The sequence below is a fragment of the Podarcis bocagei genome, assembly GCF_964188305.1.
Source record: "Podarcis bocagei genome assembly, chromosome: Z".
Taxonomy (NCBI): domain Eukaryota; kingdom Metazoa; phylum Chordata; class Lepidosauria; order Squamata; family Lacertidae; genus Podarcis; species Podarcis bocagei.
Window position 1 is genome coordinate 47,143,546 of NC_138140.1, and position 18,850 is coordinate 47,162,395.

General features: G+C 46.1%; 1 protein-coding gene and 1 long non-coding RNA gene across 6 annotated transcripts in view; one reads left to right on the forward strand and one right to left on the reverse strand.

Moving 5' to 3' along the window:
- Window positions 1-16,317, reverse strand: LOC308578599. Of its 2 annotated transcripts, none has more exons than XR_014004014.1 (3): window positions 16,215-16,317; window positions 1,673-1,847; window positions 1-234 (listed from the first exon to the last, which is right to left on the reverse strand). It is a non-coding gene; the product is annotated as an uncharacterized lncRNA (long non-coding RNA). The 2 variants fall into 2 exon arrangements; XR_014004015.1 differs by lacking the exon at window positions 1-234 and adding an exon at window positions 934-956 and having other exon boundaries at window positions 1,212-1,847.
- Window positions 16,059-18,850, forward strand: part of SLITRK4 (SLIT and NTRK like family member 4) — a 21,079-nt gene continuing 18,287 nt past the window's right edge. The window contains exon 1 of one of the 4 annotated variants that reach the window (XM_081178996.1): window positions 16,059-16,542. The gene's annotated coding sequence lies outside the window, so the exon portion shown is untranslated. Of the gene's footprint in view, window positions 16,543-16,640; window positions 16,709-16,779; window positions 17,798-18,850 lie in introns of those variants that run through there. The other 3 variants (XR_014003987.1, XM_081178997.1, XM_081178995.1) reach the window with 3 other exon arrangements.

An 18,850-nucleotide genomic window follows, 5' to 3' on the forward strand; every position in this document is an offset into this window, starting at 1 on the left:
ACTAGCTCCCATAATAGGCAAAAGGAGGGTATATGCCAGGCCCGGGGCTGGCAAACAGACCTATGGAAAGGAAAACTTAAAGAAGAATGGGGGGAGTAAAGCAGGGAAGGGGAGAATAAAGAAATTGCATCCTTCTTTCCCTTCTTCTGTGCCAGCATGAGCCCAGTAGATCTTAGGATTTTTGGCAGTTCCTGTAGCTTCCATCCACCCTTTCCCGTCGCTTTTTGGATTGCTCTGTAATTTAGCAAAATGATGCTTGATATTACTGGCTTAAAATTCACCAGGTCTTAAGCGCTGCTCTTAGAAGTCCCCCACCCCTGTTCAAGAGCAACATTTAGTCCTTTTTAAAATACCAAAAACAGTTTGCATTGCAGAATTCTGAAAGCGTTCAAATTTCAAAATTTGGGGCCAGTACACATACATGTGCCACAGAAAATCTAAGTACTAGAAAGACTATCATATATTGCACCATATCACTTCATATAAACCTTTCAATGTTTCTAAAATGAAACTTTAACGTTCTGTTCCATCATATCTTTTTTTGGAAAAAAACATGCTAAATATCAGCCTGTTTTTCTTTTAAAAATACAGTGGTGCCTCGCAAGACGAAAAGAATCCATTCTGTGATTCTCTTCGTCTAGTGGGTTTTTTCGTCTTGCAAAGCAAGCCCATTGACGGATTAGTGGATTAGCGCTATTAGCGGCTTTTAGTTGCTTTTAGTGGCTTATCTGCTAATCGTATCAGCTGATAAGCGGCTTAGCGGCTTAGAAAAGGGGGGGAGGGGAAAAAAACCAGCAGGAACTTGCAAGACATTGTCATCTTGCGAAGCAAGCCCATAGGAAATTCATTTTGCGAAGCACCTCCAAAACGGAAAACTCTTTCGTCTCTCGAGTTTTCCGTCTTGCGAGGCATTCGTCTTGTGGGGCACCACTGTATATACATATCATCTCTAAAATCTAAATACAGTGGTGCCCCGCAAGACGAATGCCTTGCAAGACGAAAAACTCGCTAGACGAAAGGGTTTTTCGGTTTTGCGTTGCTTCGGTAGATGAATTTCCCTATGGGCTTGCTTCGCAAGACGAAAACGTCTTGCACTTTTTTAAAAAAGCCGCTTGAAGAGGCACAGTTGCGACGGACCATGCTTCGCAAGACGAAAAACATCGCAAGACGAAAAGACTCGCGGAACGAATTCTTTTCGTCTTGCGAGGCACCACTGTATCAAATATTTAAGTGTGCTTATACTGTATGAATAAGTACATCAAAATTCCTTCCCTTTACAGCAGCAAGCAGACTGAGGTTTAAACTGGCCATATCCACGCTATGCATTTAAACCACCATGATACCACTTTAACAATCATGGCTTTTCCTAAAGAATTGTGGGAACTGTAGTTTGTTAAGATTGCTGGGAGTTGCTAGGGTACACTTATTCCCTTCAAAGCACTAACAATCAGTTCCTCTTCCCAGGAAACTCTGAGATATGAAGATCTGCGAGGGGAATGTTGGTCTCCTAATAACTCTCAGCACCCCTTACAAACTACAGTTCCCACAGTTCTTTAGGGGAAGCCAGGGCAATCAAAGTGGTGTCACAGTGTTTTAAATCCATGGTGCAGATGTGGCCTCTTACACCTAGTTCTTTATTTAAAGTGGCGGGGGAATACAGAACTGGTCTTACATGTACACAAGCCTAGCTTCCCAGACTGAGACCAGAAAGTAGTGGGAAATTCCCTTTCTTTCTTTCTTTCTTTCTTTCTTTCTTTCTTTCTTTGCTTCAGGTACCTTCCATTCTCCTGAGTGTCCACTGCATGAGCCAGCCAGTCTTGTGTAAGAAACTGTTGTTGGGTTCTGCCCTATTAAAGCAAAAACAAAAACAAGCATCATAGAGCATTGTCAATACAGTGACATTTCCTCAAACCCACATGAAAGGATTTTCTGTCCTTCCTCCTTTTGATGGGAAGACATTTTACAGGGAATAAAATAAGGAAAGAGAGGAGTAAGCACAATGAGCAGGTTTTCAGAACAAAACTAGGATGAGGAGGGGGAAAGGAGTGTGATGTCTTGTGTCATCTATAAACAACAATTAGAAGACATCACTGTCAGACCTCAGTAGACTCCCAAGGCAAAGGCAGCACTGGAAGGTAATCGGCTGCCTGCTTTGACCTACTAAAGAAGAACAGAAATGATAGGAAGAGATCCTCTATTTCCCCATCTCTCTCTGAAAAATATGAGGCCTCCTCCTCTACATTTTCTTATGAAGAAAAACTCCTTTCTGATATGAACACTGGGAGTAAATGCTGTCACTGCAGGACCACTGCGCACAAACCTTTTCAGATGCCAATGAAGGTGATGTGGAGATGAAAAAGGCATTTCCCCAACACATACAAAAAAGTAGAATTGATTCACAAAGTTCACTGCCACAGCAGCCAGCTTACTGTGGTGTTTAAAGTGTTGGGCTTGGAGTACGTGGGAGCTCAGGGTTCAAATTCCCACTCAGTTTGCATACATGAAACTCACTAAAGGTGTATTCAGATATGAGGATTATCACCTTAGCTTTCCTGAATGCAGCAATAGTGCATCTGTCTTGAATTCTAACCCCTGTTGTGTTGATGGAACTGTGGCTGTTTGATCGATATGTAGTGAAGGTGCCAGGCTAGCCTCCCTGGGGAGAGCATTCCACAAATGGGGAGCAGGAAAACAGGTAACCAGTTACTTTCCCTGCCTTTCTGCTGCTTTCCTCCTCTGCTGCCAGTCAGTAGAGACAATGCTGCAGATGTGGCAATTTTAGCTTTAAATGTGAAATTTTATCAGATTTCTCCCATATTTCTACTTCAAACCATCCAAATGTTTCTAGCAAGCCCAATGAAAATGTATGAAGACAATAGCTCTTGTCTGTCATTCTCGCCAAGCGGTCAGTGTTCAGAAGTATACAGTCTCTGAATACAGATGGCTGTAACCAAAAGAGTTTTACACTGAATAGACCCACTGAAATGAAAGGACCTGATAGCCAGGTCCATTAATACCATTGGTTCTACTATGAACTTTATTGAGCTTTGAAAACTAAGCTGCAAAGCTGACCACTAGGCTGTTATTCTTTAACACTGGTTTAAATGTGTTGTACTGTGTTTTGACAATTGCTTTTAACATGTTTGTTTTTATTACTATATATTTTATAATCATGTTTTCAAACATCGTAAGACCAGGTTGGCCAAACGACGGGCTAGAAATGTTGGCATCCATCTGCCTTGAGAGAAGAAGAAGAAGAGTTTGGATTTGATATCCCGCTTTATCACTACCCTAAGGAGTCTCAAAGCAGCTAACATTCTCCTTTCCCTTCCTCCCCCACAACAAACACTCTGTGAGGTGAGTGGGGCTGAGAGACTTCAAAGAAGTGTGACTGGCCCAAGGTCACCCAGCAGCTGCATGTGGAGGAGTGGGGAAGCGAACCCAGTTCACCAGATTACGAGTCTACCACTCTTAACCACTACACCACACTGGACAATGGAGTATGTATGCCTTTGAGGGTGAAGCCAGACTGATGTAAGCAGGCTTGGGGCACAAGCCTGGGCAGGCTGTATGGAGGTCCTGGGCTGTTCGGATGACAAGACAGCTCTCTTGGCCTTGCTGACGGGGTCCAAAGGAAAGCAGAGCAGGAGGTCCGGCACCAGACTGGCTGCAGGAGTTGCCAGAAGGAGGCATAACAAGGCGCCATTAGGTAGGCACCCTGGATTTCTGTAAGGTTTACTTCTAAGGCTTTTATTCTCCAGAAGATATCCCACATGGCAGTGGAGATTCAGGATCAGAGTTTTTCTTCAACTAGATGGGCTAACTTCCCAGGTGGACAAGCCCCATCTGCCCCTTATAAATGTGTCATCATCATCATCATTATAAATCAATAAAATTAGTAATAAGACAGTCCCTGCACTCAGGCATAACACACAAGGACCAAAATTTGGTAGAAAGGTAAAAAGAGGAAGCTTTGGCACCACTTCTTAAAGTCACCACTCTCATAGAATCATAGAATCATAGAATCATAGAATCATAGAGTTGGAAGAGACCACAAGGGCCATCGAGTCCAACCCCCTGCCAAGCAGGAAACACCATCAGAGCACTCCTGACATATGGTTGTCAAGCCTCTGCTTAAAGACCTCCAAAGTAGGAGACTCCACCACACTCCTTGGCAGCAAATTCCACTGTCGAACAGCTCTTACTGTCAGGAAGTTCTTCCTAATGTTTAGGTGGAATCTTCTTTCTTGTAGTTTGGATCCATTGCTCCGTGTCCGCTTCTCTGGAGCAGCAGAAAACAACCTTTCTCCCTCCTCCATGTGACATCCTTTTATATATTTGAACATGGCTATCATATCACCCCTTAACCTCCTCTTCTCCAGGCTAAACATGCCCAGCTCCCTTAGCCGTTCCTCATAAGGCATCGTTTCCAGGCCTTTGACCATTTTGGTTGCCCTCCTCTGGACACGTTCCAGTTTGTCAGTGTCCTTCTTGAATTGTGGTGCCCAGAACTGGACACAGTACTCCAGGTGTGGTCTGACCAGAGCAGAATACAGTGGCACTATTACTTCCCTTGATCTAGATGCTATACTCCTATTGATGCAGCCCAGAATTGCATTGGCTTTTTTAGCTGCCGCGTCACACTGTTGGCTCATGTCAAGTTTGTGGTCAACCAAGACTCCTAGATCCTTTTCACATGTACTGCTCTCAAGCCAGGTGTCACCCATCTTGTATTTGTGCCTCTCATTTTTTTTGCCCAAGTGCAATACTTTACATTTCTCCCTGTTAAAATTCATTTTGTTTGTTTTTGCCCAGTTCTCTAATCTGTCAAGAGTTTGTAGGGCAGCAGTTGAAGAAGGAGCAAAAAGGGTTTTCTTGTGTGTGTGTGTGCGGCGCGCGCAGTTATATCCATCTTTTAGATTTAGGGGAGCTAGTCACTTAGGATGACACTTAGGATGACACTTAGGATGAAATTTAGAATTATAGAATCATAGAGTTGTAAGGGACCACGAGGGTCATCTAGTCCAACCCTCTGCAGTGCAGGAATCTTTTGCCCAACATGGGGCTCAAACCCACAACCCTGAGATTAAGTGTCTCATGCTCTACCGACTGAGCTATGCATGCTCTACCAACTGAGCTATACTACCAACTGAGCTGTGCTTCTAGTAGCCTGCTGGAATGGTTGCCACTATGTGACAGTTGAGGGAAGGCCAGAGACAGCTGGTCTCCCAGCAGAGCTGGTGAAACAGCCCTGCCTCACTTCTCTCCCTCTGCTCCCCAGCTTTAATGGAACGGGAGAGTTAGCAGCAGTCTCTCAGCACTGGGGGTGAATAACCCCGTTTCTTCACTTCTTTCAGTTGCCATCATTACCCTCATTTTAGAACAGTGTTAATTGGCTGGTGCTGCATAGAAACAGGCAAACTGGATTTGATTCACACTGAGGATGCATTGAAGAGTGGGGAGAGAAAAGCTGGGCATTGCTGCAGGCAGCGGGATCACAGAATCACAGAATAGTAGAGTTGGAAGGGACCACGAAGATCCTCTAGTCCAATCCCCCTGCAACTCAGGAATCTTTTGCCTAACATGAGGCTCAAACTCACAACCCTGAGGTTAAGTCTCATGCTTTACCACTGACTAAGCTATTTGGCCCAGTGATGGGAGTCACTTCTTGGGGGAGACATCAAAGGACACTGTCCTTTGTTCCTTCTAGCCATCGGGGGCCAGGGACTGCACTCTTGTGCATGGGGCTGATAGATGGAGAAAGGACCCAAGTGAGAGGCAGAGAAGTGAAGATCCAGGTGGGGAGAAGAAAGCTCTCAGGTGAGATCTGGATGGGCCTGTCATTGGCTGGTATTGAGAGCTGGCTTTGGACAGAAAGAAGGTTCTATATTTGTGCACTGTTTTTCTGTATTCTAAGACACCCTGAAACTGATTTCCCCCTCCCTTTATTTTGTCTTCTCTTGTTAGAGAATCTGCATATTATTATGTACTTCTCCTTATTATGATTGTTTTGATCTTTATGTTGTATAGTTATTATGATATGCAGTGGACATTTGTGTTCTATGTTGTAAACTGCCCTGTGGTCATTTGAAGAAAGGTGATGCAGACATTTAATAAATAAAACAAACTTCTAGGCATGGGTAAACCTAGCCAATCAAGAATGGCATGATTAATAGGCTAGACAATCAGACTGGATGATGCCACCACAGTATGCAGCCAGTCAGATTTAAGAACATGAGAATATTGCCAAGGGCATTCAAAGCAAATTCAAAGCTAAGTCAATTATCCCTGACTAGGGAGATTCTTTTGACCCTTCTTGGAAAGGTCATTGGTGGGGTAGAGGAGTTTCTCCAGTCTGCTGGAAACAGATTTTAAAAATATCGCCCCTAAGGATGCATTAGCAAAATTCACTCGGAGAGCAAAACTGCACTTAAAAAGAAAGGAATATAAAATATTTTGCCAAATATAAGAGATTTTAGAGGGCCTAACTGAAACTGATAGAGAATGTAAAATTGGCAAAATTAGGGCAACTTGGAAAAAAACACCAAAAAAAACAACAACCCACCTCCCAAACCCAGAAGCAAGAGAGGAAAAGATTAAAGCAGAGCAATGTACAAACAGCCCTGGCAGTAATCTTACTTTTTTCTGTGAATATTATCCCTGCAACATTAATTCCCCTTAAAGGAAGCCACAAGTCTCAGGCTCACAGTATATTTTCCAAGCAGATTATCATAGCAAACATGTCAGTTGACAAGTCTGGTTGAAAACAGCAGGTTTAATGAAGCACATGAGTCTGGCTTACGTTACTAAGAGTGCTTTAGAACACCACATTGGAGGGTGTCTCATACTAGCAACATAGGAAGAGGCCTTATACTGAGACAAACCTGTTGGTTTGTCTAGCGCACCATTGCCTACACAGGCCGGCAGCAGTGGCAGACTTTGGGCTCTCAAATTTCAGCAGTGCGATGCTAATATTTGGGGAAGGGGACACCTCTAGTGCTCCATTCTACATCATTTTTGCTGCTCCTAAAATGCCTCTGCTGCTGATGGTTCTTCAGGGTTTCAGGAAGGTCTCCCAGCTCTACGTGGAGATGTTGGAAATTGAACCTGGAACCTTCTGCATGCAAGGCAAATGGTCTGGCACTGAGCAACAGTCTTTGCCTTTTTTTCTGCTACCAGATCTGTTAGTGCAGAGGTCGGAAACCTCAGGTGCAATGGGCAAATGTGGCCCTGAATGCCTCTCTGTCCCACCCTCCAATTTGCACCCTCTCCTCAGCACTCTCTTTTCCCCCCTCCCACACCTCACTATTCTTGCTTTGCACTCCCTTTGCGTGCTTCTGCCTGCCTGGAATATGTTCTTACACTCTGGTTGTTATAGATAATTTTTTTTATTTTTTATTTTTTTGAGAACACAGCATCAGTTCTATGCTAAAACTGTTTCTTTCTTTCTAAAACATGCCCTTTGAAATGCAAGTTTCTCCCCTATACCCCTTATCTTTAGCTTGCAGAAAAGGCTATAAAGGTCCCCAATTCAGAAGTCGCCCCAGGGGCAAGGGTGCCATCTCCCTTGCTCTCTGAAGGTTTATTTGCAGCCCTGTGCCGGAATGAATGTATGCTGCTGTCTGGGTGAGAGCCAGAGTAGGAGTGTCTGCAGAGGTGGAATGGGACCCCTGAATGTCTGAAAAATGATCTTGGGGTCCAAACTATTGAGAATAGATGGATTTGGAGTGTATGGATGTTTTGTATACTATTTTTTCCGCTGTTACAAGCATTGTTCTCTATCTTGTTCAGTTTTAAGCTGTCAAATAAGGTCTGTTAAATGATCTCATTTCTATTTATTTCATTCATATATACCCAGACCCTGTGATCGGCATCTGAGGCCCTTCTTCATCTGCCTCCTCCACAAGAGGTCCCAAGGGCAGCAGCAACAGGAGAACAGGACTTTTCTGCAGTGGCTCCCTTTTTGTGGAATGCTCTCCCCTAGCAGGCTCACCTGGCACCTTCATTACATATCTTAGGTGTCATGAATGATTTAGTTGAGATTCCTGCATTGCAGGGGGTTGGATTAAATGACCCCTGGGGTCACTTCCAACTCTACAGTTCTATTATTCACTTTGCCTATGGCCCCACCCACCACTAGCATGTGACACACCACACCACACCAGAAAGGAATTAGGCCCTGAGGACAAAACAAAATTTCTCTACCCAGGTGTATGGATTCCACCTTTCTGATTGTGGTTGTTAGCACATGCTGAAATCACCACTGGATTCCACCACAGAGGTTTTTTCTCTTCCACCTCCATGACACTCTTGCTGCTCGAAGCAAAGCTAAACCACACACAGTTCTGGGGCATGTACAGAGTTCTGGCTGAATTAGGGTACTCTGCAACAATCAGTCTATCTTGCTAGGTTGTGTCTCCTTCCACTGGCCTTGAGATGGGGGAGAAATTCAATCCATTTAATAATAATATATAATAATTATTTTTTATTTGTATCCCGCCCTCCCCAGCCAAGGCCTGGCTCAGAGTGGCTAACATCATAAAAACAACACAATATACATAAAAACAGACATCAATTAATTAAAATACATCTTAAAATTATTTAACATTTAAAAGTGAACCTATCTCACATCATCCAACATAATATGAGAACCAAAATTCTCACTTGAAATTCACATTTCTCCAAATTCTGCAATGCAGTTTTCCAGTCAAGCAATGCATTACAAAAATGCATAAGCTAGGGTAAAGCGTGCATACGAATGCAATCAATGGTGAAGGTAACATACAAAAATGCATTATATTAGGGAAAATAATGTACTCATTTGTGTACATTATGAAAGAATGTGGTGAATTTTCATAAGAAAATTAATTCACAAGCTGATGTTGAAATGTGTTGAGCTAAACCTATGACTAGAAAAAATAAGAAACTGAGAGAAACTTAAATTTTCAGCTTCACTCATCGCTAGTGGCTAGTTTAGACAACTTTGACAAGAATGACTAACCCATGACTCAGAGGTATATGGTCTGAATAGGGAAGCTCCACTTAACTAATAACTATTGATAGACCTAGCCTCTATTAATTCACCCATCCCTACTGGCACCTGACCTTCAGATTCCAGATGTCAGGCTTTTTGTCCACCTCCGCCTGGAGATCCTGGACCCTGAATCAGAGACTTTCAGCATGCAAAAAACCAACAAACCTGAGCTTTTCCACTGAGCTACAGCCAGATATCTGAGGCCCAACCAATCTTATTTGCAACACTGCCCAATCACAGGAGAGGGTGTGATGACTAACACTTGCTAATCATCTCTTGAAATGATACTACAGATGTAGAAAAATAAGCATTCCAATCAGCCCAGGGGACAAGGGGTGGTAGGAAAGAAGGTGGAGGTAGCAGGGTAGATGTTAATAATCAGGAAGCCCCATAGGTTTGGGGTTAAGAAGCTTACATAGCCAAACGAGGAGAGAAGGGAATGCAGCTTGTCAGGTTCAGGAGTTTGGTCCTCACTCCTTCCTTAATTGCATGAAGAAGGAATGCAAAGAGGAGGCAACTGAGAGGAGGAGAAGTAGCAGGATTAAGGGGCTTTGACAGCAAGGGCCCTACTTGCCAGATGGTGCCAACACCTAATGCTGGTTTTGCAGTGTGTGGTTTCAAGCAGCCAGATTGGCTCTTGTGCACATTTTGTGTAGCTTTTTTAAAAAGAAAAATGAAATTGATGCAATACTGGTGCAACCCAGGTAGGGTAGATTGAGTCCTTCTAGGCCTAAGAAATCCTGAGGTTATGTTTACAGGAAGAGGGAAATGCCCATAAATGGCAGTTTCTGTTTGTCAAATTGTATCCGACTTCAAAGGAAACAACTTGTTGTGCATAATGGATGCTATACAAGGAACCAGCCTCAGCCTTCGGAGACTGCAGTGAGAAATGTGCTCTTGGCTGATGCGTGCCTCCCTGATGCAGGCGGTAGGTTACTCGCAGTAGCTTGGAGAGGTCTCCTGGATAAACTGGAGGAAGCTAGCTGGAAGTAATCTGGAACCATGCGGAGACGCAGATTTGACGGCATTTCTTCTGCTTTATTTGGCACAGTACTCGGTTGCAGCGGCTCTGCCTTCCGTGTATTTACAGCTTCATGCTGCTTCCCCTCACATCGGTTCTTCAAAACGGTTGCCTGTGCAAAGACAGATTCTATGCTGGCTTTCTCTCTCTCCCTCCCTCCTTCATTCTACAACTCCGACAGGCAGTTGACTTGACATATCCAGCGAAGGGCTGGGAGGCGGGGCGACCATTCCCTTGCTGCCTTAAGAAAGGACATGCCCAGTCATCTGAAGAATCATGACAAGACTTTTCTGTACAGGCATTTTGAGTTTTGTAATATCAGATGCTGCTTGTGGAGGAGAGCAGTTGTTACTGCTCCGTCTGGCAGGAAGAAGATGTTACAGACTTGTTAACTATAAATTATTTTGTCATGGATGTTCCAGGATTCAGCTAGGCTCAGGGCAGCATATATGCTTTGCTTCACAACAAACCAGATGTAGTGACAGCTACCAACATGGACAGCTTTAAAAGAGCATTGCAGAAATGCATGGAGGTTAAAGATTGTTAAGGGATAACAGCCATGATAGCTATGTCGTGCCTCCACTGAAAGAAGCACGATGCCCCAGCATAACAATTCCCGGTTATCACAAGTGAGGAGAGTGCTGTTGCACTCAGGTTCTACTTATGGGCTTCCCATAGGCATATGGTTGGCCACTGTAAGAACAGGAGTCTGAATAAGATGCAGAACTCTTCCTAAATTCATGTATTGACCAATCCGACTGTAAGAACATAAGAAGAGCCTGCTGGATCAGGCCAATGGCCCTATGTTCTCACAGTGGCCACCTTGATTCTTGTAGGAAACCCTCAAGCAGAGCCAAACCTGAGAGCACTCACCTCCTGTGCTTTCCAGTAACTGGTATTCAGAAGCATTTATGCCTCTGACTGTGGAGTTGGAGCATAGTTAGCATAACTAGTAGCTGTTGACCACTTTGTCCTGCATGAATTTGCCCAACCCTCTTTTAAAGTCATTCAAGTTGGTGGCTATCACTGCAAGTTCCATAGCTATTTTGATTCAACAACTATGCCCAGAGTTCAGGAAGTTGGAGATGTTCCTGTAGTATAATCTTTCACAGCCCATCATCTCCACCTGATGGTTGAGGATACGCACACACACACCAGCAACAGGAGGGCTACAGTGGTACTAGCACCACTCTTTTTTGCCTTGGTCGGACGACACCTGGAACACTGTCTTCAGTTCTGGTCACCAGAATTTAAGAAGGACATTGACAAGCTAGAATGTGGGCAGAGGAGGGCAACCAAGATAATCAAAGATCTGGAAACTAAGCCTGATGAGGAGTGGCTGATGGAACTGGTTATTTTTAGCCTGGAAAATAGGAGACTGAGAGGAGATATGAGAGCCATCTTCAAATATATGAAGGGCTGTCACATGGAAGACAGAACAAGTTTGTTTACTCCTGCTTTGGAGGGTAGGTCTCAAATTAATGGTTTCAAGTTACAAGAAGATTCTGCCAAAACATCAGGAAAAACTTTCTGACAGTAAGAGCTGTTTGACCATGGAACCATCTCCCTTGGAAGGTGGCAGACTCTCTTTCAATGGAGGTTTAGAAGCAGAGGTTGGACAGCCAGTTGTTGTGGATGCTTTAGTTGAGATTCCTGAATCCCAGAGGGTTGAGATTCCTGAATCCCAGAGGGTTGAGATTCCTGAATCCCAGAGGGTTGAGATTCCTGAATCCCAGAGGGTTGAGATTCCTGAATCCCAGAGGGTTGGACTAGATGGCCCTCAGGATCCCTTCAAACTCTATGATTCTGTAGCATCCTCTCTGTCCCATAATACAAAAAATTGGTTACCATGAATCATTGGCTGCATTCACATTCCATTTCCTTCTTTTTTCCTGCATTTTATTTGAGTTTCCATAAAAGCCACTTCTGAAACAACTAATGGAATATCATGCACGTTTAGTGCTCATTTCACTGTTGATGCTAGAAAAAAATCATTTTCAGCCTTCTTTACTCAGAAAATAACAGGAGTAAAGTGATGAAATGTGGGGCAGTATATTAGCATATGGTTCTTCCCTCTTGTTTTAATCATGGGAGAACAGAAGCAGACATGTATGGAATGGGTGGGGGAATAGTGACATTGCCCAAAGGACTTTGTTGTGTTGCACAACACCCACTGATGTGAATGAAATTTAGCACAACATGCCAGTATATTGGCTTTAAAAGCTGCAGTTCTGTAACACAACAGGTACCGCATTGTGAAAGGAACATTGGAAAATGGGACAAAAGCGCTAGCATTATAATCAGGAAAATTAATGCAATATGTCTGAATTCACCCATTGGTTGACCATAGATATGGGGCAAACATACACAAGCCTGTCTGATCCTTAAGAAGCCCTGTTTGTGGCCTGCAAGTAAGGGTCATGAGCCTGGTGTAGGGCTGGCAGAAGACATTTCAGCACCTAAGGCAAACCACAAAGTGGCACCTCCCTGCCAGGGAATAAGAGGTGAGTGAAGCTCTACATCAGGACAGGGCAGATCTACTATGAAATAATAAAACGTGAGCTTCAGGGCTCCTAATCCCTGCTTCAGGGGCTCCAGAAGCAATTTTAGTCATGCCCACACTGCTTAACATTTTGCCATCTAGGAGGCCCCATTTGAGTTGTACAACTCACTTTTATTTTTATTTTTTTGTATATATTTCAACAGTGCCAAAGTCTGAGCATCAATAGCACAGATGCTGTAAAGCTTGTTATAAAAAACCCACTAAAGAAGAGAAAAGTGGCTGCCCAGATCTTGTTGCTGGTTGTGAAGGAGCCCTCATAACCGTTCAAGTTTCAGGCCCCCCAAAATGTAGGCCCACCACTTCATCAGGAAGAAGTGGGGGAGGGAAATCAAATCAACAATGTTCAATGGTTGAACTGGAAATCAAAGGCCATGTCAGCAGGGCAGGGTAGCTACTCTGAATCATGCCAGGCAGGTGTAGACTCCAGGAGACCCCAGAGGGCAGTGCCCACTGTTTCCTCCCATGGAGTGGGAAGAGAAGAGCAGCACCCCCAATTTGCCAAGAGGCTGCTGTAGAGGCAGCCTTTGAGGGTGCATCATCCTACTAGGTCTCCTGCCTCTACATAGGGGGGAAGTTGCTGAAAGGCTATACAGTGGTGCCTTGCAAGACGAAAATAATCCGTTCCACGAGTCTCTTCGTCTAGCGGTTTTTTTGTCTTGCGAAGCAACCCTATTAGCGTCTTAGCGGATTAGCGCTATTAGCGGTTTAGAGGATTAGCGGCTATTAAAGGCTTAGCGGCTTAGTGGCTAAAAGGCTATTAGCGGCTTAGCAGCTTAGCAAAAGGGGGGGAGCGGGGAAAAATCGGAACACTCGCAAGATGTTTTCATCTTGCGAAGCAAGCCCATAGGGAAATTCATCTTGCGAAGCAGCTCAAAAATGGAAAACCCTTTCGTCTAGCGGGTTTTCCGTCTTGCGAGGCATTCGTCTTGCGGGGCACCACTGTATCTCAGCAGGAAGTGATCTGACCATGACAAGGGACTGGTGTCAGTATCCCCCACCTTCTTCCTGCCCAGCTGAGAAAACACATCCAGAGTGTAACCTGTCACATGCGTTAGGCTGATGATGTTGGGACAGCCCCATGGTTATCACGGCAGCCATAAAGTCCTGAACCACCCCAGAGCTAACCACTTTGGGCCTTCAGCATGGATGCCAAGTCCCCCAACACCAGCAGTCTGGGAGTCCTCAACACTGCCTCCAAGATCAGCTCTGACAGCTCTGTCAGGGAGACTGCTGGGCAGTGGGGTGGGTGGTGAAGAGTGGCGTAGCGTGGGTTGTCAGCACCCGGGGCAAGGCAAGTAATTTGCGCCCCCTAACCCGTGGATTTGCGCCCCCTAACCCTAACCCCCAGATGTTGCGCCCGGTGCGGCCGGCCCCCCTGCACCCCCCACGCTACGCCACTGGTGGTGAACCAGCAGAATCCCTAATCTGCCCCGATTGCCTAGTACCAAGAACACACACTCTAAATCCCATCCCAAACTGGACACACACAGAGAGAACACACAAACTCTGCCTCCCTTCCCCTCAAGTCTGCCTTGATGCTACCCCTAATACTTAGAATATCCAAAGACGCACATTTAAAAGAAAGGAAGAAAGGAACTACATATGTCCATGTGCAGTGAGGTGTTATGTCATTTCTACCAATGTTTACGGGGTGTGGAGGTGACACTGATGCACTACTTCATAAACATGCCCATGTATATGTATAGGAACAATGCACAGTAGGCAACTTCCTTACATGAAGGTATGCTCAATTTCAAAGGCTCTGCACAAAACTGTTCTGTCAAAAACCTCAACCCTGTGTATTTCAAACCCTATGAGTATACATAGCCCTAATCCACAAAACCATAACCCACCATAAGTTTCCTAACCTTTAGGGTGCCCCGAGATGCTTTGTTGTTGCTGTTTTGCTACAATGGACTAATGCAGCTCCTCCCCTGGAAATTCAAAAGAAGAGTTTATTAACAGCTGTCAAAAGTGATACATGATCAGTAGCAGTATATCTATCAGTATTGGATGCTGGAAACTGACAACTAGCCTAGGTGGGTTAGTTTCATACTGTGAGGCTTGTAGGCTTCCCTGAAGTCAGTATATTGTGGAAGTGATGTGAGCACATACTGAAAATTTAGGTTTGCACAATTGAAGTGGATTGAAGGGATCTGTTGCACATTCAGAACAAATCCACAGCAATGCACCTTTTGTAGCTAGGAACGCAACAGGGAAATGCAGTGAGCAAATGTGGAATGGAAGTATGATGAACTAGAAGATATATAGACACAACACAGGCAAATCAGTATGCATGCTCAGTGTCATAGCGAACATAAGAAGATCAGGCTGGATCAGCCTAATGGCACTTCTAGCCCACCCTCCTTTCTTTACAGATCCCAACCAGACGCCCGTGGGAAACCTGAGTAGAAGAGCACTCCCCTCTTCCTGGTTTCCAGCAATTTGTATAACCTTCCTACAAATGCTCAGTAAAGCATGGGCATAGCCTAACCCCATTTGAGCTTTTGGGCAAGGAAATCAGGGTGAATGCCCAATAAACAGCTTGCCGTGTAAGAGACTCTGGAAGCACGTAGAAAAGGATAGGCCTTTGGTTTGGCCTCGTATGGCATTCTTATGCTTTTACGTGCTAAGGAAACACTGGTGGATTTACAATACTATGCAGATTATTTATGCCAAACAGTGGTAGTTTTCTCAGGCCACCCTGCCTAATGCAAACCAGCATCCCAAAATTATATCAGTTACATGAACCCATTTGTCAGTGTGGAGCTGATTGCAAGGCTAAATAGTTAAGGAAGGTTGCTCTGCTCCTTTAAAACCCTCAATTTTCCCCTTGCCTGGCTTAAGTGCACATTTGCATCTTCAGAACCCCCCTCCCTTCTCCAATCTGACATCTCTAAATAAAAACTCTCTGCTTGGACTAGTTGCCTCTTCGCCTGCCTTGGGAAAAATCTGTCCCGGTGCTCCGGGAGATATTCATTGCCACTTTAAATCATATAACAGCGTGCAAAGCAAAAATATGTGGCGTTGAGGGGAAGAATAAATAAAAATAAACCAGTGGTCTCTTAATGAGCTGACTGTACTTTGCATCAAGGGGAAGAATAATACTAAGGAGGGGGAAGAGTGAGAAGCTGTATATTTATGTGTGTTAAAAATAATATATAATTGGTTTCCCGCCCCCCCTCCCATCATATTGCAGCTGTTGCCTAGGCATAAAGAGCAGAGCGAGAGGTGGGATATATATATGAATATGTATATGTGTGTGTGTATATATATATATTCCTCCTTGCACAGATAACCTCTCTCTTAAAGGGAGAGAGAGAGATTTTTCAAAAAGTTATTATTGGGAAATAGCAAAGCGGCTGGTATTCTCAGCGAACCGAAGTCTGCAGAATTGCTCCGCCCTTCTCAGCTTGTTGGAAGGGGTGTTAAATTCTTGAGCATTGGGAATGGGAGCAGAGGCTTCGCGCTCTCCTTTCCTCCTCTCTCCCCCAGTATCACTACGGACCCCGCCTCGTTTTCTAGTGAGATGCGGTGCAGACACTAAGCCTTAAAGCTCAGGAACGTGCCCCCCGAGAACAAGACGGACTAGTCACCTAGGTCAGAAGGACTGCTAGAAACGTTTTCTCCTTCTCCTCCTCCTCGTTCGCCCCCCGCCTCGCCTGCCTTCCACTCTTCTCTGCATTACCTGGACGCTGAGCATCGCTTGCTCTCTGTGCGTGGGGGGGGGGGGTGCAGCTCCATCAGAACCTCGAGTGATCCATCTCGGGATGACGCGACAGGGATCCCAACTCCTCGCTTAAAGGCAGCTTCGTTTAGGAGGCAAGCGGTGGGCTCCGGAAGGGCTTTCCCGCACCCACATCTTCTTCCTATTTATTTTTATTTCCACTATCTCCAGCTGGCTGAGTAGGAAACTGGACGAAGGTACGGTGGCACTTCTCCCTCCCTCCCTCCCCCGCCAAAAAAGCACCCAAGCTAGGAACGGCGCGGTTGGTGGGGTGGTTTAGCGGCGCGTATTTCTTACTGGTATGGAGGACGGGGGTGGATCTGTGCCTGTGATTCTTTTGCTTCTCCCTCCCCGCCAAACTAGGTATTCGTCTTTTTTCGTGTATTAAGGGATAGAGAGAGGTGTCTGGTGTGGGGGAGTGGAGTTATTATTATTATTATTATTATTATTATTATTAGGAGTATGAGAAGTATATTCGGTTGCGTGGACGAGGTCTCTGGGTCTTGAGGTTTCTCTGGACTTTATGCAAAAGAGGATTACTCAAAGCGCAGAGGGAGAGTGCGTGAAACTCTCCTGCGGTTGGACTGAGGGACCTAGAGCCGCGGGCTGCCGTCTAGGTGGACCTGCTGATAAGCGGCTTTTGTGTGTGAGAGAGAGAGTGTGCAGGAGGTGGCAGTGTGTGTGCACGACCTCCAGCGGCGTGTGGCTCGCCGTGCGCCCTTTTCTCCAGGCCGTGCGGTCGTGAGAACGCGCGATCCTCCCGTGCAACGTGTGAATATATATTTTTGCCGGTGTAACCTTGGGGGGGGGGTATGTGTGCGCGCGCGTGCGCCAATGTCTCCTCGCCACCCCTCCACGGTTCGTGTCCCTGCATTAGCTCGGCGTATATGTGAGAGTTTTGCATGGAGGACTGTCGGTCCTGTTTCTGTGCGTACGCGTATCTTCTCTTGCACTGGGGCTGTATCCTGTGGCTCGCGCGCATCTTAAGCGCATCTCTGGGCTGCGTCTCTCAAGTGCGTTTTGGACGCCGGGCGCTTGTGTGTGTGTGCGCGCGCGCACGCCTTTGCGCACCTTCTGCTCTCCCTGCCTGCTGGTGTGTGTGTGTGTGTGTTTAGCTGGTTCCTTTCCTGATCCGTGTGTTTGTGTGTGTGTGTGTGCGCGTGTGCGTGTGCGCGCTCGTGCGATTCTTTCTCTGTGTGCCCTGCGTTGTGTCGCATGGAGAGCTGGCGCTGAGTACGGGGCTCCGGAGCCTCCTTGGGTCTCCTTTGTGTGTGTGTGTGTGTGTGTGTGTGTTTTGGGGTGGGGAGAGAAGAGAAGAGAAAGCAAGCACACACACACACACACACAAGTCCCCATCACGTAGAGAGACAACCCCAGAAACTGCATAGCAGAGAAGGGGAAAGACAGAGGAACCAGAAGCCGCGTTTAGGTAGCTTGAGCCGGCTAAGCAAGGTAAGGATGGGGGGGGGGGGGTGAGAAAAAAGGGGTAGGCTTTTGCCCAAGATAAGAAAAGCGCGCGGGGGATGGAGATTGCATGCATTTCAGCAATGGGGGGAGTTGTGTGCAGAGGGACGGTTTCTCCTTTGCAAATGGATCTTTCGCTTGCAGTTCTCTGTCTCACCCCCTCCCTCTTTCCTCTGGAGATCCACGTGAAAGGGGTTTGTTTGGTGAGAAAGAGAGAACTGATTTTGGGAGCGACGGGGTGGGGGCGCTTGACACTGTCTTCCACCCACCCGTTTCCCCGCCGGCCCTCCGCTCCGATATATCTATCTATCTATCTCCCGAGCGGGCCGCGAGGGTATGAAAGAGAGGAGGAGGTGGAAAAAGAGACCCTCTTCCGAGTTCCCCGAGGGAGCTGCCCGCACGCCGGAGGCAGGCGATCCGGGAGCGGCAAGGCTGCGGCAAAGCATTGCGGTGGAGCACCCCCCGCACCGCACCGCTGCCGCCGTCCCTAGGGAGAAACCGGGCAGGGAGCCCGCCAGCTTCGGATTGGGGGGGGGGGAGGCGGAAGGCAGCCCAGCTGTGGGTTCTTCCTCCTCAAGTCATAGCCTCCCTCTTCCATCTCATAGCAGTCAGCTTCTCCGTTCCACGATCCTGCCCTAGAGGCCTCATTCAGTGCCATGGGAAGGGTCCTTCTACAAATTGTTCAGACCTACGTCCATCATCCATCTCCCCCACGCCACCACTTTCTCTTCCAAAGAATCCCAACGCTCCCTCAGCCTCTCCCACGCTGCCCAGTCCTCGCTGTATCCGTCTCCCCCAAAAGATCCGAGCCTGCATGTTCCTCCCTCTTCCATCCTGCCTTTTCTACTCTTCTTTCTGATTCTCTTACCCCCGCTTCCGTCTGCCACACTCTACCCCTATTCATCCCTGATTCCCACCCTCCTCTCCATTTTTCTTCCCTTCTGGTCTCCCATGACCTCCACCTTCTCTCCAGGCTCAGTTTTTCCTTACTCATTTTCCTTACACACTCCTGTCCTGGTCTAATCACACATATACTTTCCT